The 14,076-nt window shown below is 38.4% G+C and overlaps 1 long non-coding RNA gene across 1 annotated transcript; it reads right to left on the reverse strand.

Moving 5' to 3' along the window:
• Nucleotides 1-416: 416 nt before the first annotated feature.
• Nucleotides 417-13,530, reverse strand: LOC135262561 (uncharacterized). Its single transcript, XR_010332240.1, has 2 exons — nucleotides 13,476-13,530; nucleotides 417-965 (listed from the first exon to the last, which is right to left on the reverse strand). It is a non-coding gene; the product is annotated as an uncharacterized LOC135262561 (long non-coding RNA).
• Between the last annotated feature and the right edge of the window lie 546 nt (nucleotides 13,531-14,076).

Consider the following 14,076-nt stretch of genomic DNA (forward strand, 5'->3'; position numbering starts at 1 on the left):
TAAAACTGTGGCCTAAAGGTTCAACCATCAGATCTGCTAAAAGCTTCAGTAGATAAGGGGTCAAGAACATCTCTGCCAGAAGGTTTTTTTGTGGTCTGCAGTCTTAAGAGCCTTAAGGACTTCAGCTGTTGACATACACTCAAAAAGCAAAAACACAGTCTGAAGTGCCATCATACGTAGATGGTATAAGCACTGAACAATATGGCTAGGACCAGGATACATGCTGTTCAATAAATACCCTGCAGAAACAAAATGTTCATTGAAAAGGCATTATGCTTTGTTTATTTATTAATAGCTACAAATTATGATTGCTTTGGGAGTGCCACAGAAACAGTAGATTTAAGAGATTTAATGGTTTTCCTAAATTCTGCATGGTTATTTAAATTGTCAGAGATTGAGTTTAAATAGAATTCTGATTTGGAAGTCCTTATAAGAAAGGTCAATTTATTATACTTGTGGCAGCAGATTCAGAGTAAGTCTGAGGTCAAAATGTTTCAGTGAGAAATAAAAATCAAAAGGCCTTTACCGAGAAGGCGAAGCAGAATCCATCAGCGGGTGGCTGAAAGATACTATCCTGCTATGTGGCAAGCAGGGACACCAAAAAGACAGGTTGAGTAAAACAGATTTCAGATTATCAAAGAGATTATTTATAATTGTTCTATCTTGTAAATCTACTTTGTAAATAAATATTATGTGTTACAAATTGTCTTGTTTCTTGTGGCTCTCTAAACTGGCCTCTTGATTAAAATAGACTCAGATTAAAGTTTGACATGGTGGTGCAAATATCCACATAGGCGGCAAGTATGTAGATGCGCACCGGTTGTATTAGTACCACGGAAACTGCAGCCATTACTGTTTCTGTCGCCATGCTGTTGCTGGTGCTGTTGCTGTTGCTGGTGCTGGTGCTGACGCTGTTGCCGTAGCTGTTGTGTTTGTGTGCATTTCCTGTCGCGTCCCTGGTCTCACTGCAGGCAACACAGATAAAGGTTAATGCCGATTATCTCATTGCCTACAGCTGTCGCTGCAGGTTGGCTAAACCACTCCCCCTTCTTTTTTCAGCCCACAGACAGTACCATGACCACACCGCCCCCTCACATAAAGGTTTGGATAAGTTCCACCAAAATTATATGATTTTTTAATTATAATTAATTAACTGTTAGCCCATTGCTGGAGGAAGGCCTTGATGCTACTCTGAGGTACATAAACTCAGAACAAACAGCCCACACAACTATATCAGGTGGTGCCCAAAGCAAGTGCTGTTAAGACTGAGACGAATTGGCACAAATTTTCACTGACTGAAAGGATTCAGATAAATGTACCCATAGGAAAGCAAAATCCAAGAAGAGATCTCATAGTTGTTTCTTTCATTTCTCCTAGACACAAATATTTTTATTTGTTATTTTTAATACTAAGGTGAGACCAAAGGCTTTTTCTCCTACTTCTCAAATTCAACTCAGGAGAAACAACCACATATAATCTCATTTATGTCTTACTCTGATCAAAACAAGAGATCTCTAAATGATCTTAAATAAGTCTAATTTAGGTCTCCTGAACATGGGACCATGAGATCAGAGAAAGAGCTCAAAGAAAACTCAGCTATGACTCCTAGGATCTCATGATTCTTCTCAAATATGTCTCAGTTTTCTCATAGTGACCTCATGAGAAACAACCGCATCTCAATTCAATATCCATTCGTCTTACTGAAGTCTCAAATTCATCCTCTCATTATCTCATCTTTTGTCCTAAGGGGGTTTTAGGAGCAACAATTCAGATTGAAGTGATCTCAAAAAGATGTACAACTGAGATCTTACTACTTTCTCAAAAGTTAAAGAAAAGACTATCCTGAGCAAAAGATTTTTCCTCTGGGTATTTTTGAATAAATGTAGCTATGTTATTTCAAAGCATTGTCACTACTAATGTAACATGCTAACCTGAAAGTTCTCCACATAATCAGCTGTTATGTAAAAACGGCACAGAAGAAAGGTCAAATCATTAATGTTGCTATCATGTTGTGCAGATAATCGTCTTAATATGGTGCACATTAAATAGTCCCTGGTCAGAATCAAGCAGATAATGATGGGACTCCTTATGAGATGCAATCGCAGAGAACATGAATTTAACAGCTGTTTTGCATTGAGCATCCCCTGACCTTACAGCTCCTGTATGCATGTTTCTGACCCAATAGTCTCTGGGAAGAGATGATGCAGAATGCTTGAAGTTGCTTGAAGTAGATCAGGACCTTGTTAGTAACAGAGTTAAAGAGCGGACGATCATTAAACTGCCAGGGTAAAAGATGAGGCAAGGACACAGGGCACACAGATTACATTGTTGCACTGAAGAACTAAGGTAGGAAAATGACTCTGACAAATCTGCCACAAACAGGTTTGTCTGGATATGGCTGGCTGCACTTTATGTTTTACTCTGCTGTTCATTATGCTGAGGGAGCCATTCAATCCACTTTGCAGTTTGTACTTAACTGCAATGGCCTGTGAACCTCCCATGTGAGCCACATATATTGGCGAGCATTCCCATCATAGTTAGCATTTGAGAGTGTTCATTTCCATAAACAAAATAAATCAGGTGTGTATTTTTATGTTTTTTTATATCAAACATAAAATCATCTTACATGATTATAATTTAGGCAAACATATCTATTTCGGAAGGGATATATTTTTCATGGCAGTGCAAAACAGGCCCAGATTTGATTGACCTTTGTCCTTAACTTAGGCTCACAATTAAAAACAATGTTTTTTTTTTTGTTTGTTTTTTTACTGCATTTATAGATACTTTGTTGAGATTTTTACCAGACAGGAGGGTACTAATAGGCCGTAAAGCATATCCAGTATTCAGAATGTCTTAGCAGATGTTGAGTACTAGATAAATTACATAAACCAAAGACAAATAAGGCAGCAGGGCCTGATGGCATGTACCCAAGGGCACTCATAGAGTTTAAACCATTTCCAGACATCATCTTTGTAAACTGGTGAAATACCAGACAACTGGAAGCAAGGTAATATAATACCAATATAAAAAAAGGACCATACTCATCCAGGAAACTACAGGTCTGTCACTTTAACTTGCATCACATGTACAATACTGGAATCTATCATTTATCAAGTATGAATTATTTCTTGAAAATAACATGTCATCGCTCTCTAGCAACCGGTCAATTGGACTCTCATGGACCACATGCCAACACTGCATGTCAAAGGCCTCCTTCAGGTGCAGTTTAATGTGAGCTTGGCTGTGGGCTGTGGTGTGAAAAGAAGCTGGCTGGTGACATCACATGATTTGGAGGAGAACCATTGATGTCTACGCTAGTCACAAATCGGCAGTGGGGTTCGAACATGAATGTGGCTGTGGTTGAAAATAAATGGATATTCCAAATCAGGGTAAGAATTAGATATGTTTACCTCCTTTGCGGTGGCACTATTTACACAAAACAAATGCAAATCTAGCCAAAATTGAAATGATATTGTCGAGAACAATGTGGATAAACTTGACTGATCTGTGCAGAGCCCTGACCTCAACGTCATCCAACACCTTTGGGATCAATTGGAAAGCCAACTGCGAGCCAGGTCTAATCGCCCAATCAGTGCCAGACCTCACTACTGGTCTTCTGGTTGAATGGAATCAAATTCCTGCAGCAGTGCTCCAACATCTAGTATAAAAGTCGTCCCAAAGAGTGAGGTTGTATAAGAAGTTGACAACTCCATATAATGGCCAGGTTTTGATGAGATGGTTGGATGTCAGCTTCCATTCTATTGAATGACCATTTTTCCAAGATGGCACACATTAATCTTTCCGAAATTGCAGCCAGCCTTGATAAATCACATGAGATAGTTCGTATGCATTAAGCAGCATGGACAGTACCAAATATTTGTGGTCCTGCATCAAAACTCCCCAAAATGTATATGCAGTAAGGCCACGCCAACAACCACCTGCCCCACCCCCCCACCACACACACACATGCGCACACAGGCAACTATATTCTGTGCCAATTGACATACACAAAATAATGAAACTGCATTGCCATATGAAAGCTTCCACTGATGTTTACAGTCATAATTGTGAGTTATCCACCTTCTCCCAAACCTACAGCTTCAAAAAGGTATGTGGCTGGTTGGACTTCTTTGCTTGGCAGCTGCAAGGAGATGTTATTTTATTACCTTTCTGCAAGCTCGCTAAGGCAGAGTTAATTAATCGAGGCTCTGGGTAGCCCATACCTGACACAAACATATGACGTTGAAATGTTAAACATGGCCGCTGAGATGAGCCTGTCAGGAGACGGCTGAGGGCGGTTATTAATTCAGCTTTTGATAAATATCTGGCCTGGCTCACACAGCGGTGGTGTCTGGACTCATCATGGAGAGAGCTTAATCTGATTGATGAAGAGCCTGTTTCAGATTGTTGCTCCTGCTGAGCGTAATAACGGCACTTTCTCTGTTTCTCTCCGGCTATGTTTGTATCTCTGTCTCGCCCCTATCTCACACACTCTCTCTTTCTATCTATATTGCTGTAAAATCCACTTTAAATGCCAACTATGTTGTTTCTCTCCATCTCCCTCTCTTTGCACCTCTGTCCACATTGCAATGAAATCAGCTGTATAGTATACCCTGAACTTAATATTTTGGGATTGGTTTTCAGACTGGTAGGGTGACTGAATTTACAGCTTGGTGACTGTTTCATTTGTTGTCACTGTAATGATAACAATACAGTGTGTCAGTGCTGAATCATTGCTTGGTGCCTGTCTAAATGCACAAGTTCACAGAATAATCTGTCTATTTCTACAAAATCTCTTGAAGAATGATAATTAGTTGCTAAAATGATGCCTTTCACATATTTGAAATTATTCACATTTGAATACGTTTACAGTATAGTCAGTCTATTCACATATACTTTGGAATTTAAATGATTCACATTTGGATAATATCTATATCTAAATATAAGTCAAAATTAAGGACAAATATTTTAGTGCCCAGGCTGTTGTAAAGGTGATTAAAGCTAACACAATTTAACTTTTTTTTCCTCATTCACTTCCACTTTTCTTTTAATTCTAACATTTTTGGCTTTTCATTAATAATCCTTTTCTCTAACAGGGTAATCTGCAGGGCATGACATTAATTGTTGGCTTGCCAGCCACTATGGCTAGTGTTTTTCCAAAGTCACTAGTCAGTCAGCAGTTTCACCTGCCTATATATGCTTATATTCATTTAATAATGTCAATTTTGATGCTCTGCAGATGTGCTTTTATTTATTTTTACTTTAGCTTTAAATTGCCATTGTAAAATGCCATTGGTGGTGGTAAAGTAACTACACCTGAGTTGGCTCATGCATGAAATGCCACCAGGTTAAACCAAATGGTGCGACGAGCCTACATTCTTTTCTTTTTTTGCAGCACTAAATAAACTAAAGCAACTTTTCCAGTCACAACCACAGAATGTGAATCTGCCCTCTCCACTGGTGTGGAGTGTCACTAAACAAAAAGTTTAAAATCACAATAAGTAAGCCCTACACACAGTTTGAATGTGGCACCGTGTTTGGCAGTGGTGCAATTTTGGTTCTTCTCCTATTTTTAAATTATACTCCAAACTTAACTGAGGAGACAAAACATGAGAGAAAAATGGAATGGGTCAATGGGATGAACACGTAGTGTGCACCAGCGCTCATGGGAGTTGTAGTATAATGTAATATCACCTAAAATTGACTCAACTATTTCAGATGCCTTTTATAAACGACAGTGATTTTTTCATAGAAAATGCAACTAAAAGGTCACCTAGCAAAGTGGCTGGTAAGAGAGATGGAGTTACATGCCACTGCCGAATTCTACTCGCATTTGGCAGATGGTGGGTGGAAATGTCAAGCCCTGGTGCTCAGTAAACCAAAATGCAGGTCTTAACAAAATGAAATGTGAGAGTCTTTGTGCAGGTCAGGGTCGTTGGTGAATGAATGTATTTCTTGTGTATTGAGTTGTAATATAAACTTTTATTTAATTTACCTTCTCTTAGATGTGGATATCGGGGCACCTTGAATAAAAGCAGCCAATGCTAGTTTTATTTAACGTTTGTTATATGTGTGTGCAGACAGTAATAGAAATTACGAAAGAAATCTTCAGTTATGAGATCTGACCACCAGACCCTTTGAGTCAATACACATAGGCTATGTGAAGTACCTAGGCAAATGCTCTTCTGAACATTTATCTACTTAAAGGAGTAATTCATGCAAAAAAAATCAGGAGCATTTATCATGCTCTGGAAAGCATGAAAATAACGAACTCCAGCAAACCTCAACACAACTCATAAAGTAATGTTATTATGGTTAACAATTTTTCTTTACTTTTCATGCCAGGTAATGATTTCATTTTTATTGGCTTAACTTAAATCCTTCTTGATTGGAACTGTCCGGTCAGCCAAAGCAAAGTCTGTATGCAACTCCAGTCGTCTTTTGGGGAACTTGACAAATGTATCTGTAAAAACGGAGTTAGTCCCGGAAGAAAGACTAATAATAATGATAGATAGATAGATTAGATAGATAGATTAGATAGATTAGATAGATTAGATAGATTAGATAGATTAGATAGATAGATTAGATAGATAGATTAGATAGATTAGATAGATTAGATAGATTAGATAGATTAGATAGATTAGATAGATAGATAGATTAGATAGATTAGATAGATTAGATAGATTAGATAGATTAGATAGATAGATAGATTAGATAGATTAGATAGATTAGATAGATTAGATAGATTAGATAGATTAGATAGATAGATAGATTAGATAGATTAGATAGATTAGATAGATTAGATAGATTAGATAGATAGATAGATAGATAGATAGATAGATAGATAGATAGATTTGACAGCCTAAAAGATGTTGGCAACTTCTTTAAAATGGCTATTAAAACCATTGAAGTTTGTGTACCTATTTAATAATGTTCACTTCAAGCTCATATCAGTATTTTTATTCACACATGTATTCAAAAATATCCTCAGCCTTTTGTTTTTCCAGATTTTTAAAAACAGTACATAGATCATTAGATAGATTCATAGGTATATTTAAATTTATGTTTTAGATACAAAAACTATTCGATCGGTAAATCAATCTGTAGACAAAACAAAAATGGATGCCGATGCTAGGTGAGGGTTTATACTCCAGGAAGCAGCAACCTTCACAGACTCATTCTCCTCCACAAAATATAGTGCAATTATCTACAGACATATGCATTTAAAGGGTACACAGCACACCTGGCTGCAATAAGCCTTTTAGGCACCCACATTGTTTTTCTTCTATTTCCTTATGATGGAAAAATTAGTTCCTGTCCATCAAATCCAATGGAGCTGTCACAATCAATAATAAACTCCATTTGTTTGTAGACATTCCCCAGCAATGCATTTACACCTAATAATGAATGGGTGGCATGGCAGACCCCTACCAAATCAATATACATTGGACACAGTCCAGTTCCTGCCTTGCTCTATCAAATTAGAGAAGTTGTTTGTGAGACTTATGGTATAAAACACAGCTAAACACACACACTCACACACGGCAAATGTAAAAAATAAAATTATAATAGTAAAAAATATTTTTCTGAAGTCATGTAACTATCCACATATCAATAGTTCATAATCAGTCACTTTATACTCTTCTCTATATTGAGTGTAAACATATTTCAATGCATTTACTGCAATTGTCTATGTTTGGTGAAGATCAAATACCTGGTGCTGCTTAAAAACCTGTGCAATTCTCACTGGTAGGGGAACAGCAAAAAATTGGCAGTTAGAAATGCCTCACAGTACGGACATAACAATTCTTCACTAGACTTATTTAACATGGAAGTTTGTCATCAGAAACTTCTGAAAGTATATAAAATATCCTATGAGATGACACACAAAAACAAAAACATGGATTTGTTAAGAGGTAATTCAGCTCAGCTACTGAATACCTCTACAAGATGGAAATTTACTCCTGCTTTTAATAACATATGTGACAGTTGTAAATTCCAGCTGGCAGACCTCAACAACCAGTTCCACATAGACTTGAATACTTTCAGTGGATGATTATAATCAAATGCTGCAGATTGGCATTCAAACTTAAAATGGGAAAAAGGAAATCCTGCCCTAATGACGATCTGTGTCCACACTGGGACCTGACACCCCATAAATAGCTTTGTGTTCTGGTGTCTCTCCAGAGACAAACTCTGCAGGAGGTGGGACCCAGGGAGTGCATGCCTTGATTAGGGTATCAGCATGTCTTTTAATTACCCGAAGGACATTTACTTTGATGTTTGTCGCGGGGAGAACAGGCAACAGTCTTAGAAATAATATGACATTGTACAGGCCTTGATCAAGTTTGCCCTATCCAATTAAACTATTTCTCACTGTAAGGCCATAATCTAAACACAATATATCTGACAACATGTATTTTCACATGTTAACATTTTGATTAAAGCTTAAAGACTTCTTAATAAGTGCATTTGTAGTTATGCAAGGGCTTAAAAAAGCTACCAAAAAATGTTAATCATCTCAAGGTCTAAAAGCCAAATATATCACTCCTAACACTAGCATTTCACCATGATGGACAAATACCTTTCACTGAATAAATCCATCCAAATTTGGGAAGAAAAATTTGAGGTCCAAGAAATAGCGGACATTTGGATTCACAAATCACAGGAGGGCAGGCAGTACAAATTCCATTGCAAGTCAGTAGCTAGAAAAGCTATGGTCTTGGATTGAATAACCTTTAAAAAAATGTTGAATGGCTTTCACTGAATGAATGGAATTAATTTTTTTCACCTCCAAGGACTGGGTTACTCTTTCATGTCCAAACATATTGTAATGACCATGACAGTCCCACAGGTGCAATCAGATAATTTGCATGTTCATTGAGGTGAGGTGAGGTCAGGAGCAGTATTTGAGGGAAAATGTTGCCTGTCTATTATGTCTAATACAAAGAAATATTAAATTTTCTTTTTTCATGAATATCCATTGAGCCACACGTATCTCCAAAGTGGAAAATTTGCAGTGCAAGTAAATTGTTTGAATGGTCTCTCTTGATCTAGGAGGTTTAGATAATGTTGAATATAATTGAGAAAGTCTGCTATTCTATCTGTTTATAGTAGGGGTGTCCAATCTTGGGAAAAGGCCAGTGTGGCTGCAGACTTAAAAAAAAAAAAAAAAAAAATTAGGCCAGCACTAAGGCACCTGCTTCTACTTACCAAGGATTTCATTGAAGACCACGATTAGGTAATCTGGTGACATATAGTGTCATTTCAAAGCCAAAATTTCAAAATTCTTTAGCGGCCAAGTGAGTCACGTGATCTGAATCCAATTGAACATTTGCTTCATCTGCTAAAGAGATAACATAAGGCAACTAGCTCCCAAAACAAGCAGGAGCTGAAAGATGGCTGCAGTACAGGCCTGGCAGAACATCACCAGAGAAGACAGTACGCAGCACCTGGCAATGCCTATGGGTCACAGACTTCAAGCGGCCATTGCATGCAAAGAACATGCGACAAAGTACTAAACGTGACTACTTTCATTTACATAACCTTAAAATGTCTGAAACGTTACTCCGCCCTGAAATCGAGGGGAGGGGGGTCTATATAAAAAAGGTACTGTAATTTCTATATGGTGAAACCAATGTGTATAGAAATGTCCTTACATAAAAGCTAATAAAGCCGCGTTTCCACCGAAATTACCCGGAACTTTCAGTCCCAGGAACTACTTTACCAGGAACTAAAAGGTTCCTTCAGCCAATGGTTGTCTGCGTTTCCACCGGGGTCTAAAGTACCGCGAAGATTAAGCAAATTAGCCCACTGACGTATGAAAAAGCAACGTTGTCGTCGGTCCGTCTGTCATATGATTTCTTCCGTAACCCCATACTACCACCGAAGTAGCCTACATTATTTTCTAATAACCGGGACAGCCCGGAGGGGTTTATTCCACTTATACAACGGGTTACCAACAATGACTATATATGGTTACTTTTGTATTTATTGATTTTCATATATCCTCTCAAACACATTCATTATGTTTTTATGCGAACATTCGCTTTCATGTCTTGACATCCGAAGCGACAGAATGCATTCACATTTATATGTATAACTGGCAACAACAGCAGAAAACATGCACACGTTGTAAACAATTTGCTGTTTGATTACTTTCTCGTCGTCAATTCCATATAGGCTAATGGCAAAATGACAAGAATAGAACGAAAACTCGGACTTGCGTGAAAATGTAAATTAGTAGTGGTACAGCCACCGTTTGCTTTCCTTCGAAGTTACTGCTAGCCGAGCAGCGACGTGTGCCCTCCAGGTGCGAACCATGCACCATAAATGAGTCCATAGTCTTCCTGATCTTTTCGTGGAATTGAAAAATGGCAGTAAAATTGAGTAAAATCACGGCAGTCTGAAAAAGCTAAAGGGAAGATTACTAGAATTAACCTGTTATTTTACCCGGATAAAAAGTGCGGAAGGTGATTTCCAGTTTGCTTGTACTGTATCACCAATGTTAATTATGCAGAACTACCGCATACCTCACATAACTGTATCAAACGTTTTGAGTCAATTACAACGGGCTAACAAAGAAAATCCGGAAGAAAATATTCAGCAACCGAATTAATCCGTTTGAATGTTTTGGTAGCCTACGTAATATGCTGTCCCAGCACGAATGCTTAGCATTTTATAAAACGAATACTAAAGCAAGAAAAGAACAGAAGAGCACACGTTATAATTCCAAGACGTTGACAGGCTATAACCAAAAGTAGGCTACTGCGCCGCATAACATACAAGTTTGATTTGAAGTTATTATGAAAATAAATTGGTTTGCCGCTGCATATTTTCAAACATGGCGGGTAATGGCGGAAAATAAATACAACACAAATGCTACGAGTACTCGACCAATCAGAAATGTTCAGCGCTGCAAGCTCCACCCAAAAGGTTCCTGTACTTTCGGAAAGTACTACCCCCCGAGCAGGAACGTTTTGGGGGGTAAAACAAAGCCCCCAGAACTAAATTTAGACCCTAGTTCCTGCGGTGGAAACGCACCGAGTTCCTCAAAAGGTTCCTAGTTCCGGGGTATAGTTCCTGCGGTGGAAACGCGGCTTAATATGCACTTTAGCCACATATGAATTGTTTGATTTCAAATCTAAAATTGTGGAGTACCGAGCAAATCAAGAACACAACTTATTTGTCTTTGTCCCAAACATTATGGAGATCCCTGCATATATATATATATATATATATATATATATAAATATATATATATATTCACTTCTCTGTTTGAAAACCATTTAAATATATTTTTCTATTCTGCTCACCAAATCCCCACAGAGAAAAAAATAAATTGAAACATGTCATTTCTACATTGCAATAATAACAAAAAACCTCACATTTTTCTCAGGTGACTATTTAGTTTGTGCTGGTCATTCTTATCATATTAGAGATTCCATTCCACCTCTCTCTCCGGGCTGTGTTACTGGATTATACAGTGGAAAATCGACCAACCTTCTTGCCTAACCTCGAGCAAATCTTGTAAACCGGTTTCTTCCTCCAGTCAAAAGACATCTAATTGCTAATCTATAATCCTTTTAATATGGTCTGGTTTTTTGATTGATCCCAAGCCAATGAAAATGGCATTGCCTGTGGTTACACTAATCCTGCTATTACTGAGTTTTGCTACCGCTCTAAGAGTAAACAGTGCTATTACCCATGCCAAGCCGCGGATATTCTTTAGAGATCATCCACATATGCAGGTGTGGCTCATCCATTATGAAAGAAAACAACATCCCTAAATGTACATTGTCTTCATAAATATGTTGGGAATTCCTGTTTTCCATTAATTATGGCTAGTATGGCTATAATAAGAGACCGGAAATTGACAGAGGTACATTTTGTCAGGAGCTTGTTGCTTGTGTTCCTTCTATAATCCAATCACCAAACTGCGAATCAGTCCACCTGACACTGTGCCATAATGTATATGCTTTCTGTATGTCCAATATCCCATTATTTCTCAATGCTGAAAAATGAATGTTAGTCTGTTGGCTCTTTTCAGTTTTTTTTTTCTTTATATAAAATACTGAAAATGCAAATGGACAGCTCTGACACTGACCATATGTCTACTTGTTCTTCGGACCTAAGTTATTTTTTATTTATTTATTTTTATTTGAAATACATTTGGCATCTCCAGTCCCACCTGCATTTGAAATGTCCAATTTACAAAGTGTTCAAGCGTGCCCATATATATATATATATATATCCCTGCTGCCAGTTCAGGACACTGAGGACAATTGGTGGTTCACTGCCAGCTCCTTTTTTTCACATCACAGCCACAAACTGTGCACGCGTTACAGGTCTGACGTGAAATAAACCCGCCACTGTATCACATTTAAAGTTTTTATTAATTCTGAAAACAGAAGGAGAATGGACATATATGAGTTCGCTGCACCGGATTACCACACCATTTCCAGATAGCATTAACAGAAGATAATCTCTGATTTAACTTTCACAGTGTCGCAAAAATAAAGAAAACACTTTACCCTTTACGGTTCAGTTACCTTGTGCCTGTTTCAATCACCAAAATAAACATATTTCTTTACAGAGTATCAATCCCATACATCAGTATCACATTTCACAATTCCAAAAAAAACCAGCAGTCTCACACAGTCACTAAAACTAATTAACAAAGATTTTTAGGTTTATTAATCTCTATAGCTCTACATTTAACTGAATACTCCCACCTAGTGGACAAACAATTATTTGCACTCCACTAGCAATACTGAACGAACCTCATTTCCCCACGAAACTGGGTAATACAGTTCCGTGCATTTTCCCTGTGTTTAAGCTAACTGTTTCACATGTCCCTTTTAATACCAGATCCGTGCACTTTAATGCATTAAGTTGCCGAGTATTAGCTCAGCTACTGATATTCCCACGTTCCCTTTCCGAGTTAGTTCTGGGAATTATTGTTTCAGATTCGCTTTCACTCAGGCAGGATGTACTAATAAAGTCGCGAATCTTCCTTCAATAAACACAGCATGCATCGGCTTTGGAACGTCGTCGTACCCGGTATAACTTATTCATGTCTGAACTTACTCACAGCAGGTAACTGAGCATATCGGAAAATAACTTGGTCGGCTGCTGTGGCTATCCAGCTACGCACGCTTTGTACACTTTCGCGGCCATTCTGTTTCCCGTCTCCCGGTCCCTTTCGCAAAACGGCGCTTAATGCTCTAAATCTTTCACAATCCATACCCGATTATTTTAGCTTACATTCCGAAATGGAATATTTAGCCATCATCACCGAATATTTTCCAAAATGGACGGCGACCCCGTTCCGATACACAGTGTATTCGCGCCAAAATCTCGCTGACGCTCATGTTGCAATTAAACCTCATACTAAAACATATCAACATATCACTTTCTACTTTCTATTACCGCTACACACTAACCGATTGCAGGAGTGAATATTACATTACCTGAAAACAGAAGGAGAATGGACATATATGAGTTCGCTGCACCGGATTACCACACCATTTCCAGATAGCGTTAACAGAAGATAATCTCTGATTTAACTTTCACAGTGCAGACCGCTGCAGTTAGTAGCGCCACCTTACTGCTGGGAGGTGGATATGCCCTCTCCATTAACCAACTGAATATGACTCCGTACACTGTCTTCAGTTCAGAGTGTGACACACGCACAGAGAGGGAACAGAGGAGACCCAATCATATATGTGTGCGGACAGCACACACATGATGCTCGATCAACTAAAAGCCCAGCTGACTGAATCCCTCCCATAAATCCCTTAGGCGACGCAAAGTCAATTGTTTGCTACCCCAACAGGGCTGCTTGGCACAGTCAGCGCTGGCATGGGTCGACTTCGATCCGAGACTGTGGTGCTCACTCATGCACTGGCACTTTTGCCCAGCAGCCCACTTTGCACCATGTACCAATGCACGTTTTGCCTGAAGCACAGTGCAGAACATCTCACCAGGCCTACAGTAACAAAAAAGGTTTAATTTAAGGTGTTACTCCTAATGTCACAGTTTCACACCAAGTCAAACTGACAAATCAAGCTT

This window comes from Anguilla rostrata, chromosome 1 (genome assembly GCF_018555375.3).
Source record: "Anguilla rostrata isolate EN2019 chromosome 1, ASM1855537v3, whole genome shotgun sequence".
In the NCBI taxonomy this organism is placed as follows: domain Eukaryota; kingdom Metazoa; phylum Chordata; class Actinopteri; order Anguilliformes; family Anguillidae; genus Anguilla; species Anguilla rostrata.